The sequence below is a fragment of the Mauremys mutica genome, chromosome 21, assembly GCF_020497125.1.
Source record: "Mauremys mutica isolate MM-2020 ecotype Southern chromosome 21, ASM2049712v1, whole genome shotgun sequence".
NCBI lineage: Eukaryota > Metazoa > Chordata > Testudines > Geoemydidae > Mauremys > Mauremys mutica.
The window spans coordinates 10,146,422-10,172,524 of record NC_059092.1 but is presented as its reverse complement, the minus strand read 5'-3'; the positions used below and the strand labels follow the sequence as shown (position 1 = coordinate 10,172,524).

Genomic DNA, 26,103 nt, shown 5'->3' with positions numbered 1-26,103 from the left:
AAACACATGGTCAGATCTTTTTCATGCTGCACAGTATAACTTTTAGAACCAGCCTGCCCCTTACATTTTCACATTCCAAGTGCACCAACAATACTGCAGGGTCCTGTGGTAAGTGGTGTTTGGAGGAAGCCTCAGAAACGAGCACATACACACACGCACCCCCACGCCCTCCCTGGGGCTCCCATGCAGACTAAACTGTGGGTTTCCTCTTAGAAAGGGCAGAATTCCAGTACCTGTCATTAAGCTAGCTGCTTTATGCCACGACTGTTCCAACATGGATGTCTGAATCCTTTCCATCATTACCAATGCGAAAAAGCTAGCCAAAGTGAGAAAGAAACGGCAAGTACCACAAACCAACCCCAAATTCTCTTATCTGGCATTTCACAGCTGCTAGTATTTTTTTTTTTTAAACAGTTCAAAGGCAAGGCAAAAAATATCCATAGTCAACCTGTCCTCTCATAGCCATCTTAAGCCCTCATAAAATCAACATACCCACTAAATAAACATTTAATACAAATGTTTATATAGTCACTTACTTCCTGGTGAACCAAATCATTTGAAGTGGGCCATGGAAAGTTGATGACATCAGTGGAAAGTTTCCAATTAGGAGACCAAAGTTTAAAGCATATTAAGGGCATTTCGGGCTCTTGAAAGAAAGCTGCGGACATGGAAACAGCAAAAAGAAACCTGTTGTTAAGCAAAGAGTCATTTTTAAAACAAGTTTGAGGGGTAGCCGTGTTAGTCTGTATCAGCAAAAAAACCCATGAGGTTCCCCGTGGCACCTAATGCCCAAATAAATGTTAGTCTCTAAGGTACCTAAACTCCTCGTTGTTTTTAAAACAAACTCCTAGGACCAAATGAAGAATTTAGACCAGGTCTTGTATTCTTAGTCGGTGCTTATGCGAGTTGACTGAATGTAAACAGCACATGACCCGATGGACATGCTAGGTCATTAGGGTCAGGCTTCTGTCTTTGTTAAGACTGGCTGAGGGACTCAACAAGCCAAGCTGTTTCATCCATCCAAAGCACACTGAACGTTTACCTATTTTCAAGTTGCCTTTGAGTTAGAAGCATCCACTCTAGATCAAAAGGGTAGAGTCAGTCATTACAAGTCTCTTGCCAATCACACACACACACACTTCAGGAGCATTCTCCATCAGGACTTCTTACTAGGCTACCTCAGCTCTGCAGCACAATAGTTAGAATAGATGATTTTTCCCAGTTTTAGGAGTCTGGTAACTGGTCCCAGCCAGATCACGGGCTTGAGTACAGGGGAGTGGTTCCCTTCGACCCTCAAAAGGAATTAACACTTGCCAAACCAACTCAGACAAGTTTGCAGTAGAGTTCAGCAATCCTCAAGAAGCCACCATCAAAATAGGGGCTACTGGACAGAGAAGGGGCAGATTATTTATAGTCTTTCTAAATACTGAAGTTACACCAAGCTAAGCGTGACAGTCTGGTGTTTGAGGTTGGGGGCGGGGGGGGAGGGGACTTTTGCATTTGCTTACAAACGACTTAGGACATGACTTGATAGGTTTCCATCAACATGCCTCTTTCCAGCTAGATTCCTGCAAGGAATCAGCGCACTTTCAAGACATTTGTCCAACGGCCATCATTCAGATGTTGTCTCACTGGACTGAGGTTATTGCCTGCCAGCTCTTCATTTCTAGTTGTAGAGGTAGATGCTAATAAGAGACGCCGCAGGACTGGTTCTTTAAGACACCCATGTGTTTAGAGCCAGACTCAGAACCACAGATGCAGAGTGAGCAATCCTACGGGGGTGGGGGGAGACAGCCAAGCATACTCAACAGCCAGCAGAGAGGAATGGGGACATCCCGGCCAGCCTCCACACATACTGCTTCCCAAGCAAGCTCAGTGCTGGCCTGGAGCCGTGTCAATGCAGCACACCCTTTGCCAAAGGGATGCTTGTAGGCACTTAGGTTTCTGAACCAAAACGTACAAGAGAGACTTGGAAAAAAGAGCCCCAGGGGGATAATTACAGACCACATTACTCCTCACACAACCAGCTGTCTCCAAGTCACACGCTCTACAACAGCCACACTTACGGTGCTAAAATGTTTTTTTGCTACTAACATCACACACAGAATGGGACACCTGCCCCCACATCCCGATTCCCAGCTATCACCATTACAGAGAAGGAACAGTTGCTTTTTGTAGTGCAGAACAATCACCTTTGCTTTTCGAATGTGACCAAGAGGCTATCGCCTAGGATGGGTCTTTGATCATCATTACATCTGACAGGCGCACTCTCTCCCCTGTTAAGGCATCTGGCCTGGGACACTGTCAGAAGACAGGATAATGGGCTAGCTGGACCATTGGCCTGACTCAGTATGGCCGTTCTTGCCCTTAAGGGAATTCACAGCAGACAAGCTTGGAGTCATGGGCATTTTTGGCAATCAAGTCACTGCATTGTCACATGCAGATTCAGGGAGTCCTTAAGAAAAGTGTGGTTTCATGTTAGGGTGACCAGATAGCAAGCGTGAAAAATCGGGACGGGGGTGGGGGAGGTATTAGGAGCATATATAAGAAAAAAATCTCCAAATATTGGGACTGTCCCTATAAAATCAGAACATCTGGTCACCCTATTTCATGTACTGAAGTGCACTACAATATTAGATCTCTTTCCTCCAGTGCAGGAGGAGTCCTGGATTAGCCTTATTGCCCCGATGTTGTAGTACAGAGCACATATTTTAACAGGCAGGGAAATAGTGGCTAGAGCCTCGGGACCTGGAATAAAGTTTGGCTCCACTCATTAGAATTTAACATGAAAGGAAGGGGTGGCAGTGTGGTCTAGTAGATAGGAGCACCAGACTGGGACTCAGGAGACCTGGATTCTATTCCCAGTTTTGTCACTGGCCTGCTGGGTGACCTTGGGCAAGTCACTTTGCACCCGGTGCCTCAGTTTCCCCATCTGTAAGATAAAAAAATAAGGCTCCTGACCACCTAAGCTGCTTGGAGATCTACTGATGAAAAGCACCGTAAGACTCACTGTCATTACTACTCCAGGAACTACATTTCCAAAGCAAAACTGTATCAGCTTAGAGCAGAGGTGAGTGATTAAGTACTGCTGGAAAGGTGCTTCCAAGAAGGGGGCTATATGAAAAAAGGTTCATCTGAAGTGGTAGCCTGAAAAGTTACCAAGGGCCTTTTAACCACCCGAGACTGATTGTGTGCGAACAGCATAGTAATCTATAGCAAGTGGATCTTGAACAGAAACTTTTAGTTCAGGATGGATTCACTCAAGGATTTCTGGAGAATAGCAAATTGACAGTTGTCTAGTAAGTCTCAAGGTTTTGACCTGGGGCCTTTTTAGATGAGCACCTCCCTGTTTAGATGGATTGGCTTCAAGGGAAGCCAGAGCTCGGCTCAGACCTCTTTGCAAGAGGGGAGCCAGGCTAGAAGAACAGAAGCTCAGGGCAGCAGAGAACTCACATCCCACCCTCCTCCTCAAAGAAGACTCTTTCCCAATTGCCTGAACCCAAGTCAGAACTAAAATACCCTGCTCCGAGACAAGCGAAGAGCTCTCCGCTAATGCAAGTATTTAGAGATTGGCAAAAAAAAAAAAAAAGGGGGTGACCCATTATGAAAGGCAGGGTAACAGGTGCAAACCAGACACTCCGTAGCGTCTGCCGCCCAAGCACAGAGCATCTGTGCCAAAGCAGAGCATGACGTACTCCTGGCTGACAGCTTTAGAAGGTCAGCGGCAGCATCATTCAGGAAGTTTGCTACTAACAGCAACAGAGGAGTAACTTTTGCAACGTCTTTTCTGTGCAACAGCTGGGACACCTGTCTAATTTGGGCAGCCACTTTTAAGTGCTGCACAAATAGGCCTATTACACAGTGGCTTTTCAGGAGATTGCCAAACTGTTCGCAGTCTGCAAAGATAAGCTGCTGTCAGTTCATCCTAGCATCAAACCCTCCACCACAGGAATACAGCTCTCACACAAAACACCCTGAAACCCCATCCCTCCATAGCTGTGATCATGCCACACACAGACCCAAAGGCTGACTAAGAAGATCTTCACCCCAGATAATTCTGTAGAGATGCACATGAGGTGGATTGGCCAACTTTTATATTCGCCTTACAGCCAAAATGGTAAATTTCAGCCGTCTGCAAAGCCATCCCTTTCATTGTTGACTGCCTGCCACCTGCTGGGCCATTTGCCTTATCTGCTCAGGGCTCAGGAGAAAACCTTGGTTAGCAAATGGCTCAGCAGCACAATATTGGCACATACAAAATTTCACTCAATTCTTTCAATGGTGGCCCAACCGTGCCAAGACAACAAGATTCCATGACACACAGAATAGGACATTGAAAAAAAATGCTACTGCAGCACTGGAGGGGCCTTCTGCTGTTTGATTCTAGATGGTTGGGAGGACCCCAGGCAGCCAACAAACCAGGTGACTAGGGTCTTGTCTAGACTAGGATTCAAGGCATGATATCAGCACATTAGCCAACGTGCACCAACATGTTAGAGAAATCAGTATAGACATGGGACGCTGCTTTTACACATGCTAAACTGGTCAAGTAAAGCCTAATGGGGAGCTTAAGATCCAACGTGACCAGCTTCACAAGCATACATTGCCTTGTTCTACCTATCCTACGTTCCCGAGACACACTGGCATGTGCCAATGTCACACCACAAATCCTAGTCTAGGCAAGCCTTCAACTGCGTCTGCTACGGCTTAGCTGCATTTGTTTCCCCCCCCCCCCCACCACACACACACCCTTGCACAATGAATATTGATAGGACTAAACTGGCTTGTAGCGCTCTTTCCTATCGGGAACAGGACATTCCCTCAAATATCATGACCCTTTTGAGTGGTCCGCCCGGGAAACCACTTCTGCTTTAAGCTGTTTGAGAGCAGGGTGGAATCTTGAGTTCTGTGTTTGGCTCTTCTGTATTTCCCGATCAGGGACACGAAAGAGTCGGAAGGATGTTGTTTATTGTCAAGGAAGAAGTCTCTACACCAGACACTTGGTGTTCAGAACGCCCAGCATGACTTGGAGTCTACAACATCACGACCTTGGAACACAAGGTCTATATTTATACATCCCACCAAGCTCACCTTCACTCCTCCCCTTCCAGGGGACCCACGGGACTTCGGCTTCAGCAGGGGCTCTCACTATGGCTGGCCACTCTCCCTCCCTGGCATCCGACAAAGGAGTCCTTCCCCAAAGGCAGCAATTATCTCAGCCAGTCCTCTAGGGGGGTCCCAAGCTCGCACTCACCCTTAGTAACTACCGAGTGTCAGTCCATTCCCTACCCCATCCAGGGGTAGCAGAACAGGGGGACCAGGGGGCCATGGCCCCATCACTTTTTACCAGCCATAAGGGCAAGCAATGGGTGGGAAGGGTCTCAAGGGGAAGAGGCAGTGGGGGAGGGGCAGGGCCATGGTTCGGGAGGCGGTGGTCCCTGCCACTTTGAGGGAGCTTCCATAACTGGAAATTCCCCCTCACCTCCTTGCAAGGGGGAGCAATTGTGTGACCACGTTCCCCAGCGCTATCAGTGAGCTGAAGAGTTCCCTGGCTGCTAATGGGACATTTCAGCTCACTTAGTCTGGGGTCGTCAGCCCTGCTCTGACTAGCCTTACGCATCCCGTGTACCACTGATGCTTTTGCTCACAGCAGTGTGAGTAGACTTGTCCTGCAGCTGTCCAGAGGTTCCTAGAAACCAGACAGTCCTTGCCTGGTCTCCCAGGTCAGCTTATTCCTTGGCTGCTTGGCCAGGTTTTTTTACTTCTTGGCCTGGAATCTCACAAATCTACTTTGGGTGAACTTTTATTCGGGGATTAGGCTAGTCCAAAACATCAGTGCAGTCCCTCCCTAATCAACTCAGGTTGTGATTGGTCTGATCCTGACTAGCTCGGGAAAAATGAGTTCTCTTACAGGTAGGGTGACCAGACAGCAAGTGTGGAAAAACCGGGTCAGGTGAAAATGCTAAGGAAGTTAAGCCAGGTCACACTACTGAGCCCACCCCCACAAAAACTAGAACCCTGGCCTCTTTAATGGGACGCTGTTCAGCTACCCCAGGCTGCTTCCACCACCGGCTCAACATTCCAAAGGCACGTGCTCCACCTGGATTGGGCAGGGGCACTGGAACGAGTGGTGTAGCAGCACCCCGGCTTAAAGTAATAATAGCGTGGCTTCCATAATATGCAGGGTTTGCAGTGTTGCTCAATGGCTTTCAACACCCCTGCTACAAAAATCATTCCCGCATCCTTGGTCTGGGAGTTTAATCATCAGCTTGGAAAGAACATTTAAATTCTGCCTGGCCCACCTCACCAATTCATCCTTCTTTTGGTAGGGACTGTGGGGGCTTGACTGCTCTGTGCCCCTGCAGATTTAACCAACTGAATTGTGCGGAAGTTGTACAACCTGAGCTGAAGCTGTGCTACCATGAAGTCCTGGTAGGCCCTGGAATCCATGAGTTAGAAAGTTGCATTGTTATAATTAAAAGACACCCTGATTTCTGTTGAAACAAAGCTTATTTTAGCTTGGCTCAGCTAATTAGGAATCTCTTTCAACTAACCCAACAATGCCACTCAAGCCAGAGAAGAGTCCACGCAAGGGTCTGCAGCAGTTTAAATGAGTAAGTCTTTTTAAAGAGATTTTACACCAGTGCTGCTTTCTTGCGCAGAAAAGGGCTTGGCCTCATCCATCCCTGGCTTATGTTGGCTGTTGACAGTCTGCGGCTTGAGTTCTCTTTAAAACGCAGCCATTCCTAGAAGGAATATTGTACAGTTACTCACCGGCTTTGTACATTTATGGTGTCGGGGTCCCATTTGGGATCTCCTCATGATAGATTCTTGACATGGCAACAAGCCACAGATCCAAAGAAAGCAGCTCTGGCATCTATGCAGCTGCTGCAAAACTGAAGACTTCCCATCAAATTCCCTTCCCAGCCCGGGAGACAAAGCCCTTGTTTGGTAACTCCATATTCTTGCACACCACCACCTTCTGCCCCAGTGCCCTTGGATAAGAAGCAGGCTTGTTCATACATTTAGAAAAAAGAAAAGAGTAAAATCCTATCTCCATCCCACGGTTATAAAAGTCCTAAGACAACTTACTATACTAGCAGTGCTACCATAGTGAGCTGCCCGCTTCTGCAGTCTGATAGCAGAGCAACAATCTAAACCTCAGAGAATTAAAACAAAAAAAATTGTTTTACTGCCATTAAGAAGGTTGCAGAGAGCCCTGTTGACTTCCAACAACGTGTGCGCAGATGGCAATTTCTGCATGAAGATTGGGAAAAGCATCTCATCTGAAGCGTTTCTTTGGTGCTCAATTTAATTAGTCCCAAGACTAAGTAAGCCTCACATGTGAAAGATCTCTGAACGACACTGAAGTTGTGAGAAAATAGTGGGAAGAATTTTTTGGATGTGAGTTGGGAAAGAATTAGAGCCAGTAGCACACTGTGTTTTTCCTACATCTGTGAAGGGGAAGATATCCCATTTCTGAAGCTTGTTTATATTACAGTAACAGCCACAAACCCCCAAAAGCAACTGGGCCTCTCGCTGCATTAAGCTCATAAGCAAGAGGGCAGTCCCTGCCCCAGAGAGCCTACAATTGAGAGCAAGTAGGGATGCACCAGAGCAGAATAGCCAAAATGCACGAATATACTAAGGCTGGCCTACACCGTTCCAGCACGAGTCAGGAAGGAAAGCAGCCTGGCCCTGGTAGGGTCCGCAGCTGAAAGCGGTCCTCAGATTATTTCCAGAGAGAACATACAGCAAAGATTCCTTCTATGCCCAGGAAAGGAGAAGCTAGAGTGTAAAGGGATGCCGTCCCCTCCCATTCAAAGCTATGTCGATGTGTCCCAGGGAAGAGACGGGACACCAAAACATAGTGCGGCACCAGATCAATCCAGACGGTTCAACGCTCGGTGGAGAGAAACTGCATTTCCTTTATCAACCGTTTCATTGGACGGTAACCCCCCCATCACTGATGCCAAATTCCTGCACACATGGCAGCTGTTCATCAGCTTTTAAGGAAGCCCAGGTTAGAATGGCAGGAACTGTACATAGGATATATTTTAAAACCCAAATTATTTTCCTTTAGTACACATGGAGCTCCGAGAGAGGTGAGAAGACTTTTCCCAGAACAATTTCACTTGCTATTGATATCTTCCAATAAGAATGAATCGGTTTTTACGTTTTACATACGCTGCTTACTTCTTGCATCTCACTCTGCTTAGACGATGAAGAAGCTTCTAAACCAGTTTCACTTTCAGGTTATCATGCACCAGCACCAGTAGCCCAGGGTTTGCAGTGCTAGCCCTGGAGGGGAACGCACGCTGAAGTCCAGAGACAAAGCCTCATTTTCGCTTATTTTAAAAGTTAAGTCATATTTCTAGCAGAATCCACTTTTATAGGGCAAAAGTACCTTAATTTTGGGCTTCACCTGCCTAACAGGGGCCCTTCTGTGGCACGGCCCAAAAGGCAGGGACTCTGGGTGTTGCAGAGCTGCTTTCCTTGGTTGTGTCCCTTGCAGTCAATCAGTCCCCTTGCAATCAAGACTAACTTCATGAAGTAAACCCAACAGAAATCTAGGCCTGATTTTTGCAGGGTTAGAATCATAGAATCATAGATTATTAGGGTTGGAAGGGACCTCAGGAGATCATCTAGTCCTGTGTGAAGGGATACAAAACCTCAGCCTAAGGTGGCAAAGGAGTCCAAATCAAGGGAAGTCAATTTTTAAATCATTATGTAGTCGAGGTGAATGGGCCACAGGGTAACACCAATCACTTGATGATTACCTGTTCTGTTCATTCCCTCTGGGGCACCTGGCATTGGCCGCTGTCAGAAGATAGGATACTGGGCTAGATGGACCTTTGGTCTGACCCAGTATGGCCGTTCTTATATTCTAACAGTTCAGCCCTGAGACGTGCAAGGCATTGCACAATAAAGGCTAGCAAACCTAATACCGAGGCTCCCACTTTGGTCAGTGCTCTCGATGTCTTTCTAGCCCACTCCTTGAGCTCCACGCTTTGTAATTCAACTAATATTAGGGCTTGACAGAATTTGTTGGGGTTTTTTTTTTTTTTAAATATAATTTTGATGGATAACGATGTTTATTTTTAAGTTCTATTTTTATCAAGGAAAGTTCTCACAGTTGCAGGAAGTTAGGGGGTCATGCTTCTCAAGAAGCATTTTGCTTACTTTGCCCACTTGTGAGTTTTAATTATCGATGGACTTTTTTTCATTGGTTTGTGTGTAAACAGTGGAACCGATGTTCACTGACATTTACGGATAGAAATCTAATCCTGCCAAGCCTTGTCATATTGTATTTGTCTGAGCCAGACTGCAAACATTTCAGGACAGGCACTGGACATGCTGGCCTGGTCTACACATACAAGTTTTACTGGTATAACTATTTTGGTTATGGGGAGTTTGTTTTAAAGCAAATATTTATCCTGCTAAAAGCCCTAGGATGGATGCAGTTATAACAGAATAAAAGATAATTTATAAGTATAGCTTCTTCCACCTCTTGAGCCAGAAGGAGTTATACCAGTACAAGCACTTACACGGGTATAACTGCTAGAGCTGTCCGAATAGCGGATTTTTCAGTTTCCAGGCAATTCCAGAAAACTGGAGGGGGAAACTGTTGTGTGTCAAACCTAAACATTTTTTCAACCCAAAACAAATTGTTGTTTTGACAGAACTTTGTGTGTAAGTGTTTAGATGTTTCCTTTAAGTCGAAGTTAATTTCAAATCATTTATTTGTTTAAATGAAATGTTTCTATTTTATATTTTCTGACCAAAACAATTCAGCAGAAATGGCAGCTTGTGAAATGTTTTGGTGTTACCAAATTTGCATTTTTCTCCAAAAAAGGTCAGAAAGTGTTACCCCGCTCCAACGACTTCATCTGCACTAGTGGTTTTGTTGCCCCATAGCAAAGCTTTCTAGTGTAATCAAGGCCCTTGAATCAAGGCCATTTGAAATTCAATTTTTTATAGTAAAGGACATAGTTTAAAAACTCTACCCCAAATGGACCGTAGGGGCTAGTTTCCTCTAATGCGATAGGTATTGGTAATACGATTGTCATACTACAGTAACCTACTGCAGCTGCCTATGGTAAGGGTGGGAGAAAAGCATATTGAACTATTGCCACTACACAAGTTTGAACAGACGCCAGCATCCAAATCATGCCCAAGAGGTATTAAGGAAGATCAGAGGCCTCTTTAAATTAAAAAAACACCCTAACATCCAGCAAGTAAAATAGTAGTTACTTTACAAGAAAACATTCACAGCCTTCTACAGACACAGGCAGATTCACACAGAACCTGTAGCCAGTTTACTGATGATTTATAATCGCATCAACTTTATCTTGCTTGGGGGAAAGAGTTAGTTTCATGCATGATTTTCTCTATACATGAAAATTTGTTTTTTCAACCAGTCAGCCATGCACAGACCATAAAACAACCAGGAATAGACAGAGCAAATGAAAAATGGCTTCTCTACGTTTTTACATTGGGCTTATGAATGAGATGTGTGCTTGGGTGGACAGTCAGTACAATGCCTGGATGTTTACAAACAAACAAACAAGAATAATGAAATTATTCATTCAGAAACAAACAAGAGCTTTTCCTTGCAAGTTTAGGATACTATTCTCCAATTAAAACACTAAGAAACTGAACTTGTGTGCCTATAACCCACTTTCCTATCTTTTTCACCCTGTTTTTAAAATAACCTGCACGGACTTCAGTGTCCCTTCCACATAATTTCCTATTAGAAATAGTTCACTTCTAATTCCTAAAATGTTTGTCTCACACCCTAGCGTTTTCACATACACCTCCACGAACAAGGTAGTTGTCCATATTATTGGTGTGAAAGTTACAAGCAGCCAAGTCTCCAGATATTGGACAATGGCAGAACTGTTCCAGCCAACATACTTAAAGCTTCCTCATGTTACACAACAAGCATTTGATGCCACTAGATTTTATGAGCCTAACAGAGGAAGAAAACCCATTAGTTTGGGGGATCAGAGTCACTTCTAAGCTCTGGAGGGATCCTGAGTTTGAAGAAGATAGATCATACATACGAGGTTGCCTTAGATGCTATTCCTCTGGGAATAATGTGTTTGTAAGAAGCAAGGGGTGTCAGTCAGGAGCGCCCAGCCTGAAGGCACTGCTACTGATCTATCAGAATCACAATGACTGAATGGGGAAAAAGGAGGAAGAACAAACCTTAAGGATAACGACAGCTCAACCATCCTCTGAAATCAGGGCCTTCTTTTAGATGAAGGGAGATGCGGAGCGGTCCAAGCTTTCTAATTAGAGGAGTAACAGTAACTCAGACGTTGAGTTTTGCAGTCTAGTTTAGGACTTCCGATTTTTCTTCCACTGGCTAATGGCTGGGGATTTAAAGTTCTGCTTTCCTCCCTTAAGATGAGTGTTGAACACCAGGAAGTGCAGGTCCAACAGAGTTGGTTAGATCCATGCAGACACGGAGCAAGTTTGCTGACACCTGAAGCCACACTCACACCAGCTGACATTCTTCTCTCATCTCCCTTTCTAGTACAGGCTATCAAGGGCTGACGGTGCAGTGGTTCTTCAACAGAGGTTTAAACTCAGTGCACTTGTGATCCAAGCAACATATGAGCCAGGATGCCAGGAATTAAAAGCTACGCCAGGATTTATACATTCTGTTTATCGGTGTGTTTGCTTGAGGCATCAATCCCAGCTTCCTCTCAAAGGAAGTTTATTGTTAAGGCTTGCACTGAGTCAGAAGGTTTCAAGTATTAAAAGAAACACATGTTTCAGTCTTCAAGACGGCTATTTTGCAGCTTAATAATGAGGCTGCCGCAAAAACTCACCAAGCCATGCTGATGACTCATGATCCACAGGGAAGGGGAGGGCTAGAAGGCAGGTGACATCCAAGAAAGCCTCTACCTCAAATGTCCTTGCTTATCTCAATGTTAGGAACGCATCCAAAAGAAAAATTCCTTCCCACTCCTGACTTGCAATGAGCCAGCGTCCAGAAATGAGGGTGGAAAGGCTTCCGGCACGCACCAGCAGTTCCAGGCAACATGCTGTAGCCACAGTGCCCAGCAGCTGCATTTTCAGGGTGTCGTCAGGATTGATTCATTCCCTCCACCCCCAGTCAAAATGAGTCCCCACATCATGAGAAATCTCCCACCAAAACCAAGCAATGCTGCTTCCTGCATAAGCCAGAAGGCAGCGCCATGCAAATCAGCACCATATGAACGTCAGTCCTCACAACAGCCCGGCTCAGCAGATTTCTTCTTCTCTAAAGACAGGGCTGATGCAAGAGACCTGCTCAAGGCCACACAGCAAGTCAGTGGTACAGCTGAGATTAGCCTACAATTCCTCCTGGCTCCCAGCCCTGTCCTCAATCTACTAAACCACACTCCTTGGGGCAGGCTACTGCTGCCAGAATGCTACAAGCACCAGGTGGCCCAGAGAACCCCGGACCTAAACCCCTTTCTCAGGCACAGCAACATGCTGCGAATGTGATGGTCACTGGAGACTGAGTGAGCATCCTTCTTGTGCATCCGTCTGCCATTTTAGCAGCACCCCTGGCCTCACTCCACATACAGCCGTTCTCCCACCAACGAAACCCCTCTTATGAGCACATGCTCCCCTTCCAAATCAACAGCACACAAGGAGCCAGTCTGCAGGCAACCTGATGGCGCAGGGGACGGATAGAGGTGAAATGCTGAATAACTCCTCAAGTCATTGCTTTATACACAGATTGTCAGGGACAGAGTTGTTCCTGTACTGTAGCTATTCAGTGAGTTTTTTGGGGGGAGCTCAGCCCAGCATACACCTTGAACATCAGTCAGCCTTGTACGGGAGAGGTCAAGGAAATCAAAGTAGCCTTTGACCCCTAGAAATGATCCTTCCAGGTTAGGACTGAGGAAGCTCATGTTGCTGCAGACTGAATAGTGCAGAAAAGTGCATCATCGATCGAGCCCCTTTCAGCAGCATGAAAAACACAGATTTAACCCCCCCAATTTTCCACGTACTAGAACCACTCCTAGCCCAGATCATACATGTATGAAACAGCACTAAGCTGAACTCACGTCTCTTCACTACTAGAGCACTCCTAGAGAGTTCAGGCTGGCGCCAGACTCAACAACACTCATTTGTTAACTGCAGCAGGGTTTTCCTTGAGACTGTACCAGAGCTGCATTAAAATTTTAGTTTCCAAGACTGCAGAATTGCTATGACTAGAGTGGGAGAAGCTAATTAGAGTGTCACTACTATGGAGACTGCCACCATGTAAACCTGTCACAATACAGAATAACTGCAACAGACATTTCATCAGAGCCAGGAAAGCCTTAAGTTTAAAGGGAGGTTAAGCCTGTGCACTGGTCAGACCAAAAACGATCACGTCTAGAAGTGCCACCAACTCCCTGTATCTCTCTCCAAGCAAGTCTCTGTTTCCCTCTATTCCAGTCAACTAAGCTGGACAACTAGGTGCAACTTAGGATCATCTTGATAGTGAACTTCTAAACTCCTTTGTATGCTAGACAGACAAACTCTTGGTTCTGCACAGTCCTACACTGGCCAGGAACGATACCCCTCTAGTGTATCTGGGACACACAACATTGGAGCCGTCAGTCACTCGCTGGAGTGTAGTTGGCAGGAGGAATTCACTCTTAGACCTGGTCTACACTGAACTTAAGTGGACAGAGCTATATCAGTCCAGGGGTAAAAAACACCCCCCTCCCCCACAAGCTATCCAGACCTAAACCCCAGGGCCCAGAGTGCTTCTGTCGACTTAGCTACCATCATTCGGGGAAGGGGTGTTCCTACACAGCCTGGAAAACCCCCTTCCATTGGCGCAGGCTGTGTCTACATTACTGGTCTCGGCAGTGTAGACATACCTGGAATTACCTTGCATCACCTCTGCCAGTAAAATTATATAAGTGCATAATTGCATGTTAGCGAAGCAATATTATAAACGATTTCAGCACACGTGTACTATGCAGTGTAAACATACTAGATAAGACCGTGGGAAAACTTCCATCCTACTCAGCATGGATAATTAGTTTACTGGACCAAGCTACTTCTAAACACAGAAATGGAAGCCAGGACCTCCTAGCATTCTAATCCTGGCTGTGCCAACAGCCCCCACAATGCTCCAGACACCCCAGTTAAGTCTGGAAACACACAAGTTTAACATCTGATGGATAGTTGCCTACCTCACTGGATTGTGTGAAGCGGTTTGTACAGAATCAGGATGGATACAAATCCATTATTTAAAAAAAAAAAATTTATTTAAAATCAGATTTTTTGATAAGTTTTTTCCTCAAAAGCATTTTCTCTCAAGATAGTTTTAATTAAGATATATTATAGATCAAAGATATCTCACCATGGAATAAGGATTATAAATTCTAATTCTATAGTATGAGACAATATATTCATGTAATGTTTATGAAAAGGTTGGTAAATGAGTTCCAATAGTTCATGGATTAGGAACCCAATCTTATGGGCTTCTGTACAGATGATTTAGGTTCATCTTTCTATTTACCCAATGGGACTCAGTGCTCAATCTAGAAGATACCATCAGAGATGCTTAGTTCTGCAGTTCTCAAACTGTGGACTTGTGTCTCCAGAGATAACATGTTCGTTAATAAATATATAGAGGTGAGAAATAACAGACCTCAACCCTATTGTCCCTCTGCAAATTTGTGTACACAAAGTCAATCCCCTACCTCTCTCTAAAAGTGCAAAGTTTCAAAAAGTTCAATGAATAGAAGATTGTTGGGGGTGGAATAGATCTGGACAAGGAGAAGAAGTCTGGAGATAAATGCGAGAAGGGAGGGATAAGCAGTAGAAACAAAAGTGAAACTGTTTGAGCAGCGTATTCCAGAAGTCTTGAGGTCATTCTGAGTGTAGCCTTCGTTGATTTGAGATCTACCATACCATTCTCTCACTAGAAGGGAAAACTTATGGCCTGCTGCCATTATAGAAGAGACCCAGTTGGGGAATATTTTAATGAAGTTCCTCTACTTGTGAAGAATATGTTTGAAGGTTATAACAACCAACAAGAATGCACTTTTATGTAGAAATCCATGAATAAATCGAGTCTTCCTGACTAGTGATGTAAATCAATTTGATTTAACTCAGATCCACCCTGTACAGAATGCACGCACACGCAAGCTAACTATTAAACACTACTGCTGCACCTGTCAGTCAAGGATCAAAGTCATTTACAAACACTTTGTCACAACCCATCCTGTGAAGCAGATACATCAACCCCTTTTTACAAACAGGGAAACAGAGGCAGAGATTAAGGGACATTCCCACGGTCACACACCATGGCAGAGACATTCCCACGGGCACACACCACGGCAGAGACATTCCCAGGAAAAGGAATCAGACATCCTGGTTCCTAGTCGCACGCGCATAACACTGAAAAAATTAAGTAATTCCGTGGGCATGTTTCCTCCTTTACATACCAGATGCAAAGCCACGTGTAGTGCAAAGCTGCATTCTTTGGATCCCAGTCATCATTTCAGACACCCTAGAGCTCTCCTCTCCTGCCTCTGCAGTTAGGCTGTGAAAGAACAGAGCTGCCTCAGTTACTGAGGGAAGGCACCGCTTCCAGAACCCCTGGTCAGCACAGCAAGAGGCCTGCAGGCAAGGGGAGAGTTCAGACAAACATGCCGTGTCACAGTTCAGAGCAACTGCACCTGTATTTCCCTCTCTATGGCCCAGCAAAGGAACCTGCTCTAGGTGCCTGGCTCCCCAGCCCTCACCTCTCGTCTCCGCTCCCACTCCCGACTGGCCTATATCCAGGCTGCACAGTTCCCTGCCTACATTGTGAATCCCCAGCAGTTCTGACTGCGCAGCAAGCCTGCTTGGCTTTCCTCCCTCGGAGGCTATAAACAGCATAATTGTCCACAGTTACCACACAGCTCTTTCTAAGCGTTATTCTTCATGGACCAGCATTAGACAAGACATATTAACAAGAAAAAAAAAAAACTATCTGCAAGCTAATAGCTTACCAGAGATCACCCCTGACTCCAGCAGAGGCTCTGGGAGGTGAACGGTCCTTCAAACACCAAGCCCTTCTGAGGTCATAAGTACAGAACCGCCTTGGCTCAGGACAAGCACAGACTGAGATGTTTCAGAGTAGCAGCCGTGTTAGTCTGTATCCGCAAAAAGAACAGGAGGACTTGTGGCACCTTAGAGGCTAATAAATTTATTTCAGCATGAGCTTTCGTGAGCTACAGCTCACTTCTTCGGATGCATAGAACGGAACACACAGACAGGAGATATTTATACATACAGAGAACATGAAAAGGTGGAAGTATGCATACCAACAGGAAGAGTCTAATCAATTGAGATGAGCTATCGTCAGGAGGAGAAAAAAAACTTTTGCAGTGATAATTAAGATGACCCATAGAAGGTGTGAGGAGAACTTTACACTAATTGAATCTATTTCCCTATGTATGTTATGACCCAACCATTCCCAGGCTCTGTTTAGGCCTGAGTTAATTGTATCTGCCTCTGATCTTGTCCGCGCATAACAGGTGATCAGCAGACAATGGGTTTCTCCTCAGGGAGCAGGTTCCAGAGATAAGAAGTTACCTTCCCTGCCTCCCAAGTACTTCCTAGGTATCCCACTTTGCTTGGTCTGTCTAGCCCATTGTTTCCCCGAGTCCTTTGAAGCTCATAACACTTCCCAAGAGTTTACACTGGTCACGTCTTCTAGAGAAGTTACACACAATCCTACAACAATACAAACATTTGCATTTTCAATACAATGAGTTCCTAAGACACTTGAACTTAATTCAATAAGGTTTGTCCATGATATTGCAAGGTGTGTCTCACAGGCGGAAGGTTGGTCAGACCAGGCTGAAATTTGCTTGGTTGAAAGGCTGACCCGATGAACTATTTGAGCTGACTATATGGCTATACACTTAACCTCCATCTCTTTGAGGCTGTTGGACAAGGCAGAACTAGGGAAGGTGGGTTTAAAGCTAACAGGACTCAAGCAAAATGATGAAGTGTTTGGAAGAGCAAATTGCTGCCATATGCTTAAAGCTGAGGAGGAGTCAAGCAGCATTACTGTGACTAAGCAAGAGCTGGACGCTGGGAAAGAATGTGCATGTCATGAGTCAGTATAGTACTCTGAATAGCATCCCACTCTCCTGCGGGAGTGGGGGTGTCAGAGACAGGAAGAATGGCCTTGCAGTTAAGGCAGGGGACGGGGACTGGGCCTGGAGAGATCTGGGTTGAATTCCCAGCTCTGCCACAAACTTCCTGTGTAAAGTCAGGCAAGTCGCTTATTAAGACTTAAGGAATGGCAATATACAAAAACCTGTAGGAGAACACTTCAACCTCCCTGACCACACAATAGCAGATCTTAAAGTGGCCATCCTGCAGCAAAAAAACTTCAGGACCAGACTTCAGAGAGAAACTGCTGAGCTTCAGTTCATCTGCAAATTTGACACCATCAGCTCAGGATTAAACAAAAGACTGTGAATGGCTTGCCAACTACAGAACCAGTTTCTCCTCTCTTGGTTTTCACACCTCAGCTGCTAGAAGAGGGCCTCATCCTCCCTGATTGAACTAACCTTGTTATCTCTAGCCTGCTTCTTGCTTGCTTATATATACCTGCCCCTGGAAATTTCCACTACATGCATCCGATGAAGTAGGTATTCACCCACGAAAGCTCATGCTCCAAAACGTCTGTTAGTCTATAAGGTGCCAGAAGACTCTTTGCTGCTCTTATTAAGACTTTGTTTCCCATCTGTAAAACAACTTCCCAACCACTCATATTTCTGAGGCAAGGAGGGGCCATGCAGATAGCCCCCTGACCGTGGTACTCTCCCTCCCCCACAGAATGGCTACCCAGCATTTCTACCCATTAGCAACAGCAGCTTATTTTTAAAAACTTGCTCTAAACAGGACAGAGCCAGGGGCGGCTCTACGTTTTTGGCCGCCCCAAGCAGTCATGCGCGGGAGGCGCCCCGGAGCCGCGGACCTCCCGCGGGCATGACTGCAGAGGGACCGCTGGTCCCGCGTGGCTCGGCTGGACCTCCCGCGGCTGCGGACGGTTCGCGGGTCCGGCGGCTCCGCTTGAGCTGCCGCAGTCATGCCTGCGGGAGGTCCAGCCGAGCCGCGGGACGAGCGCCCCCTCTGCAGTCATGCCTGCGGCAAGTCCAGTCGTCCCGGGGCTCCGGTGGACCTCCCGCAGGCATGACTGCGGCAGGTCCGCTGGCCCAGCCTGCCGCCCCCCCGGCCGCAGGGGATGCCCCCTAGATTTTGCCGCCCTAGGCACCAGCTTGTTTTGCTGGTGCCTAGAGCCGCCCCTGGACAGAGCTGGCTTGCAGCCCATTTTAGTGCTCTTCACCCCCTCACAACCATGTCCAAGGTTCAGCGGAGAGCAAACAACTGCTTGCCCAACATGCGCCAGAGTCCTCACAAACGGGATAATATACAGACCCACTGCATTTTGGTGGAGTGCCTTCTGCTGGCAGCTAGCTTGCTCTTGCTGAATGAACCTCCCACTGAAACGCAGGCCTTGTCCTCTTAGCAGGCAAGTCCCTGTGTGTGTACACACTTCAGTTTAGGGGTGGCTTATTTCGGCTTAAATAGATTCCTAACTGATTTAACCTAAGCCAAACTAAGTGTGTCCACACAAGGATTTCCAAAAGATTTAAGTGAAACCAGAGGAGTATTCTTGTTAAAACAAAGTCTCAGTGATAAGATTGAGCAATATATAGAGAGAAGGGATCACACCTATCACCGCTTTTACTGCCGTGGTAAATGGCTCCCTGACCCTGGCAGCCTCCCACCAACCAGGCTATTTATAGCTGATGAGTGCTAAGTGAGCTGCTGAAGGCAGCAGTGTCCATTAAGGAGAGAGGACATTGATACCAGCGTTGGCTGTTGCTGCTGAACCCGATAAGGTTAACAAAAACCCAGAGAAAGAGAGAACACAAGCACCACTCAGGCCCTGGCTTACACACACACACACACACACACTCACACACACACAAATCAGACCAACAAAGACACATGAAATTCAACCATCTCTCTCCATTCAGTTTCAGATTCCAGAGAGCTATTGTTGCAAAACGCTATTATCCCTATTCAGTTATCAGCCAGCACCCACAAGGACATTCCTTCCCCGGCACAGTTTGCTGGGGCTTTGCTTCTAACAAAGACATCAAGCTATAAATTTTTCAGTGGCTCTAGCCCTGTGGGCCCCCCCAACTAGTATTTCAAATGAAGATCTAGGCAAAACAAACCAAAAGGATGCAAGAGGCCCTGGCCGAGGAAGCTCTTTGCGGGGGGAAAGTGGGAATAATCGATCCATCAGGATAACTTGAAACTGGTAAATGAGTATGGCTCTTTCCATTAGCCTATAAATAAATGATTGCTAAGTAATCAAGCAGCTGTAACCTTGTCTGAAAGTCACACGTGACCAGCTCTGCTGGAAATAACTTCCTAAATCTTTAAGATCTTGGTAGAAGGAGAATGGACTTATTCTCACTACTTTGTTGCCTGGTGGCTAGAAAGAGGAATGGTCAGTTTTTATCGTAGTAGCCAGAGAACACAAGGACTGTTCATCAAAATGAAGTAAGGAAGTGGGTTCCAGGAACCTTGTGTCAATCAGAATTATCCATGGCTTTGTCGACTCTTGTACTGCTTTAACTGTATCGGTACCGTTAAAGCAGTACCCCAGCGTGGGCACAGTTACAGTGACATAAAGGTGATTTATTCCAGTTAAGTTTACTCCCTCTTCTTGTGCCAGAATAAGTTACACCAATACAAGGCAGTTTTATACCAATATAGCTGTGCCCATACTAGGAGTTGTACAGGTACAACTATTTTGGTCAAATGAAGGTCACACCACTAACCAAAATAGTTATGCTGGGAAAACTGAGGTTAGACCAGATCTTCACTTCTGCCCATCCCCTCCCAGTAGAAGAGAAGCCCTCTGTCCTAAAGGATGCTTTAAACATAGGAGAACCTTCTTTCCTTCCCATCCTGCCCCTCACATCTGGGAAAACCCTCTGGGCAGTTTCAGCACTTCAGAACCCAGGCGTCAAGGAGGCTACGAGCCCCAAGTTAATACAATCCCACCGCTGCATCCAGATCTTTTGGGAGGCAGTTATCGCAATGCCCATTTTTATTACCATCACACACACACGGACAACTGATAACACATCTCCCAACCCCCACTTACAGCTACACCGCCACAGCTATTTAAGAAGATGTACCAAGGACAGCACCTATTGTCTTGAGGCTCCAGTGCCTCTTTCACATGGACAAAGAACCTGGAAGCCTATCTGATCCTCATTCAGCTGAGAAAATTATTTGTACTGTGACCACATGGCACAAAGCAGCCTCCTTCCAGCCAAGAAATGAGAGTTCACAATGTGGTTATACAGGGACAAAGCAAGACACACCAATTTGGCAGGGGGAGGAGAGGGAGATCCTCCCGGGCCTATGCACTTAATCAACCCAGTAGTGAGGAGATGCAAAGCTCTTATAATTAACTCTGAGCTCTTCCCCCTCTTCGTTTGGATTTGAAGAATGGCACCCGAGTATATAGCGCAGTAACAGATAGGGCCATGTCAGAGGAATGTGACATGTGACCCAAAACCTAGATTAGGCATATAAATAGCCAAATCCAGATGTTCCAGTTTCCTTCCTTGTATCTCACACAGTGTGGAAGCTTCCCAGTGTTTAATTCCCCTAAACTTGCCTTACTGCACATGCTATCTGCTGGACAGTCTTCTTATCTGATACCATGTGGCTATGCAGGACTTGCTGTTTTGCCCTACCTTGGCTTTAAAAGCCACTAAGATTGGACTCTGAAAAAAGGGAGGGAGGCACTGAAGCAAGTTCTAACAGTGACTCAAGTTTCGCTTTCGGCCTTACAAGCATAGATTTGCTTGAGCATAGAAAAGAAACGTGCCAGGCTACATTCATGCACCTCTCCCCGGTAGGGTGACCGGATGTCCCGATTTTATAGGGATAGTCCTGATATTTGGGACTTTGTCTTATATAGGCACCTATTACCCCCACCCCCTGTCCCAATTTTTCATACTTGCTGCCAGGTCACCCTACTCCCCCGTCACTGAAATGTGTTGGTTAACTTCTGAGGAGAAGGGGGAGCTATTAAAATGGCCATTCATTTACACTAGTGTAAGATGTGCTTTAGAGGGCAAAGTGAGTTAGTCCCTACAAAAATAGAGAGTAAGTTCCAAACAGAGGGGCAGCATGAAGAGGCTAAGCTGAAAACAAGCCACGAAACCTGAGGTTGTCTTCACTGCAAAAAAGACAAAGTTTTCACATCAAGGTAGCTTGATGGAAGGCAGGGGGAGGGAGATTAAGTAGGGTTGACCTCAACTTGCCATAAATCGAGGTAACTACTTGTGCCTTGACTCCATTGGGGATTTTACATTGTTTGCTACCCTGATGCAAAATAAAAAAGCCACACTCACCCTTTCTGCAGTGAAAGCATAGCCTAAGAGGAAGGTATCGGCAGGAGGAAGTTAGAGCAGAGATTGTGCAGGGCCCTGAAAGTGAAGGACAGGAGCTCAAATCTGATGTGGTAAGGGGCCGGAAGCCAGTGCAGCAGACTGTTCAGTATTCTGAGCCTGGAACATCTGTACCGAGTCTGGCCGTGTGCCCTCCCTGACTTTGTTACAAAGGGTTTTTGCTTTTAGCGATGGTATTTAGTGCCCATCTTGGTGTGGTTTGTACAATTATTTGTAAACTGAGAAAGTCAATAATGCCAAACTTGCACATTTCAAAGTGAGCCCAGGGATCCTGGCTACTAGAGTCCATCCCCTAATTGCACACTGGAACTAGGTGTTCTGCTGTTTTGACACAACTGCACACTTAAAAAAAAAAAAAAAAAGAAATTTGTGGTCTTAAATATCCCATTACTGAAGTTCTCATCCAGCCTCAGCAGTGGGTTTGTTTTTTTTCCAACCCCAAGTGTCAGGACTTCCTGTTCTGTTTTTAACAGTTTTCTATTACATTTAATTCAATGACCCACCATAATTTGTCCCTAAGAGACATCCTTCTACACACAAAAGTCTCCTTCAATCACGCAGCTGCCAAGATCTCCAGCAAGCCACTCAGCTCAGATAGGTGGGTTTCACCAGTACAAAACTTATTAGCTACTTACTTTGGAAGACTATTCCCATATTCTCTCCCGCCCTCCTCCCCAGTGAAAGACATGGTTTGATAGAGCAATGCTTCCTGTGGCATTAGTGGAACGGGCCATTAGGCTTTAAGATAACTACAATCATTGGGCAAGAGCTTGCCTTGGGTTGGGTTCCACTCCTGTTCTAAGGCTCTCAAACTTTCTCCAGACTTCGGACTGCATCTCAATAAAGATATCGTCTCTTGGACAGACCCAAGCAATAGCACGTGTCACTCCCCCATTTGCCCATGTGCAATGGCATAACATCCTTGTGGTAACTCCAGCAATTGCTTACATGGAAGAGCAACCTTAGGGAAGTAGTTTGCTGTCTAATAAAATGTAGTAGCTGGAAGTGAGTCAGCAGCACGTTGACATGAGCCAACTCTGAAGACCAGCAGCAAGAACTCCACAGACCACGGTTTGGAAGCCTCCGTTCTCAGACACTTATTCACTTTTCATATCCCAGGAGCATTACCCTTGATTGCACAATCTCTTCAGGAGCTCATCATACAGCTGGTGTCTAATTAGTGCCCTGCCCCAGCACTCTACAGGAGCCATTAGCAGGAGAGATTAAATAACTCTCCCATTATTAGTCTGCTCACGTGAAGAGCAGGGCTGCCCACTGGACAGGTCTCCATCTTAGGTGATGACTATGTCAGGGAAATTTGCACCAAATCAATCATTGCAAACTTCTCCTGTAGTTATTACACTGTTGTGACTTACCCCAGGTGTAAATTGCACGGGTGCAGCATCTACGTTTGTGCATCAGTGAGGCTCTTTTAGTACAGCTACGCCAGTGCAAAGCCCTCACATTGGCACTGATCTCCCTCATCTAACCAAGCCCTCGAGGACTGGCAGCAACTTGCTCATCTCCTCCCCACCCCTGTCCCATTCTCTCACGTGTGAGTAGTTGAGCCCTGCTTCAAAGGGCGAGACAAATAGGTTGGTTTAGAGTTCCAAGTCAGAACCTGCTTCCATCCTTACTAACGTCCAGCTGCTCGTGGAGTAAGTGCTGCTGGTGCAGGAAGAGCGCAGGTTAAGCACTGAGTACTCCAACCGCTCGCCATATCAGCCAACCACGTGAACCTAGACAGATACGTAATACCTTCCCCTCCCTGCCACCACACACAGAGGAAGAAGCTGTTGCTACCCTCTTTGTAGCAAATGCAGCCACCGTGAATGAACAGCATCACATCAGCTGAAGAATCAGCTGCATCTTCAGCTACATTTACAACATAAGCAAGAACTCCAGGGCAAGCAGCCCACATCTTTGCACGGGGCAGGAGACAATGCGGACCCTGTCCTCAGCAGCCATGCTTCACGTCACTTTTAAAAACCCATGGAAAAGTGTGACAAGAAGTACAATACGCTGCAGTGTTAGACCAGAGACCAGATAAAAGAAATGGAGACAAAACTGTGAGTCTTGAAAGTTAAAAAGACTGTCAGTCATAATTACATCAAGTTGAATGCATCGTTGACCGGATTTTTTTTCCTGAACACTTCTGGGGGAAATGTTGAACAATTCTATTCCTCTCTTTCCCGCCCCCCGATGAACTATGAATCAAACACTAACACAAATAAAGGTACCATCGGGGTCCCCTATAAATACCACTGAACTATGAAAATAAAATAAATAAAAACTTACTGGATTAAATGCAAGACTCCTTGAACTTGAAAATTACTCAGTTTATGCAGTGTTAGCTCCACAGCATGCAGCAGCTTATGTATAAAACCATAGGGCTAGGAATTCCAGTGTTCTAACTGGCTCGACTACAAATCAAATGCCTTCATCAATTCGTAACCAGCCCATTTTAAAGTGCATCATTTATAGCTTATTGGGGGGGGGAAGGATTGAATATTAAACCAACTCCTTTTGTGTCCAGGATCCATGTGAAGCCACCTGACTCCACAGGAGGACAATACACCATTACAGCAAATTAGTTCCTGGAAAACCAGACCACAGCTTAGACGCATCCAACATATGGGATCCAAAACACACACAAACTCCCAGTCACATTATAATGCACTTCAGTGATCTCTGAAGAAACAGAGACAATGCACTAAGCTGCACCAGCCCAATCCCCCTCCAGAGGAATACTCTGCTGTGAAACAGTTATCATTCCTATTGCCTCTGCAATACAAAAAAAAAGATGAATGGGCAGAAGGAGGGAGGAATAAATTACACCTTAATATGTCAATCATCTTAGTTCTTGATAAAGCCAGAACAGCCAAGACACGGCCAGGCAGATTGAAGGAGCAGTTCGGGGTATTTAGCATTTAAATGTCATCCTATCAAGGGGGAAAAGAGTCTTGCATGTATCAACGTTTAAGTCCCTTTTGAAGGTGCCATTTACTTTTAGATTACTTTGTAAGTAGTGGAATGGCTCCATCTTATTCTCAATGCATTTCATATCAACTGGCTCTGCTCACAGGGCTGTCCCTCCCCCAGCCCTACAATTGTCATCCGCAGTCTCATTCTACAGTCCCATGTACCCAGATCCCCCGTTGTAGTGAATGGGAATTCTGCACATGGACTGCTCAGAGGATCAGGCCTTCAACTTGCAGGGTATAAATTAGAGAGACTAGGTGGGTGAGGCAATCTCCTTCTGTTGGTTAAAGAGACAAGCTTTCTAGCTCTAAAGAGCTCTTCTTCAGGTCTGCTCTTTCCGCAACAGAAGTTAATCCAACAAAAGGTATTCTCTCTCTCTCTCACTTTGTTTCTTTCATAGCCTGGGACAAACATGGTTACAGCAATGCTGCAAATCTATAAATTAAGAACATAAGAAAGGCCGTACCGGGTCAGACCAAAGGTCCATCTAGCCCAGTATCTGTCTACCGACAGTGGCCAATGCCAGGTGCCCCTGAGGGAGTGAACCTAACAGGCAATGATCAAGTGATCTCTCTCCTGCCATCCATCTCCATCCTCTGACGAACAGAGGCTAGGGACACCATTCTTACCCATCCTGGCTAATAGCCATTTATGGACTTAGCCACCATGAATTTATCCAGTCCCCTTTTAAACATTGTTATAGTCCTAGCCTTCACAACCTCCTCAGGTAAGGAGTTCCACAAGTTGACTGTGCGCTGCGTGAAGAAGAACTTCCTTTTATTTGTTTTAAACCTGCTGCCTATTAATTTCATTTGGTGACCCCTAGTTCTTGTATTATGGGAATAAGTAAATAACTTTTCCTTATCCACTTTCTCAACATCACTCATGATTTTATATACCTCTATCATGTCCCCCCTTAGTCTTCTCTTTTCCAAACTGAAGAGTCCTAGCCTCTTTAATCTTTCCTCATATGGGACCCTCTCTAAACCCCTAATCATTTTAGTTGCTCTTTTCTGAACCTTTTCTAGTGCTAGAATATCTTTTTTGAGGTGAGGAGACCACATCTGTACACAGTATTCGAGATGTGGGCGTACCATGGATTTATATAAGGGCAATAATATATTCTCAGTCTTATTCTCTATCCCCTTTTTAATGATTCCTAACATCCTGTTTGCTTTTTTGACCGCCTCTGCACACTGCGTGGACGTCTTCAGAGAACTATCCACGATAACTCCAAGATCTTTTTCCTGACTCGTTGTAGCTAAATTAGCCCCCATCATGTTGTATGTATAGTTGGGGTTATTTTTTCCAATGTGCATTACTTTACATTTATCCACATTAAATTTCATTTGCCATTTTGTTGCCCAATCACTTAGTTTTGTGAGATCTTTTTGAAATTCTTCACAATCTGCTTTGGTCTTAACTATCTTGAGTAGTTTAGTATCATCTGCAAACTTTGCCACCTCACTGTTTACCCCTTTCTCCAGATCATTTATGAATAAATTGAATAGGATTGGTCCTAGGACTGACCCTTGGGGAACACCACTAGTTACCCCTCTCCATTCTGAGAATTTACCATTAATTCCTACCCTTTGTTCCC

The 26,103-nt window shown here is 45.5% G+C and overlaps 1 protein-coding gene across 3 annotated transcripts in view; it reads right to left on the bottom strand.

Moving 5' to 3' along the window:
* SPSB1 (splA/ryanodine receptor domain and SOCS box containing 1) overlaps positions 1 to 26,103 on the bottom strand; it is a 71,536-nt gene that overhangs the window by 43,198 nt on the left and 2,235 nt on the right. The window contains exon 1 of one of the 3 annotated variants that reach the window (XM_044996376.1): positions 15,456 to 15,525. The exons of 1 other annotated variant lie outside the window; for it this stretch is intronic. The gene's annotated coding sequence lies outside the window, so the exon portion shown is untranslated. Of the gene's footprint in view, positions 1 to 536; positions 659 to 15,455; positions 15,526 to 26,103 lie in introns of those variants that run through there. One more of the 3 variants, XM_044996375.1, reaches the window with a different exon arrangement.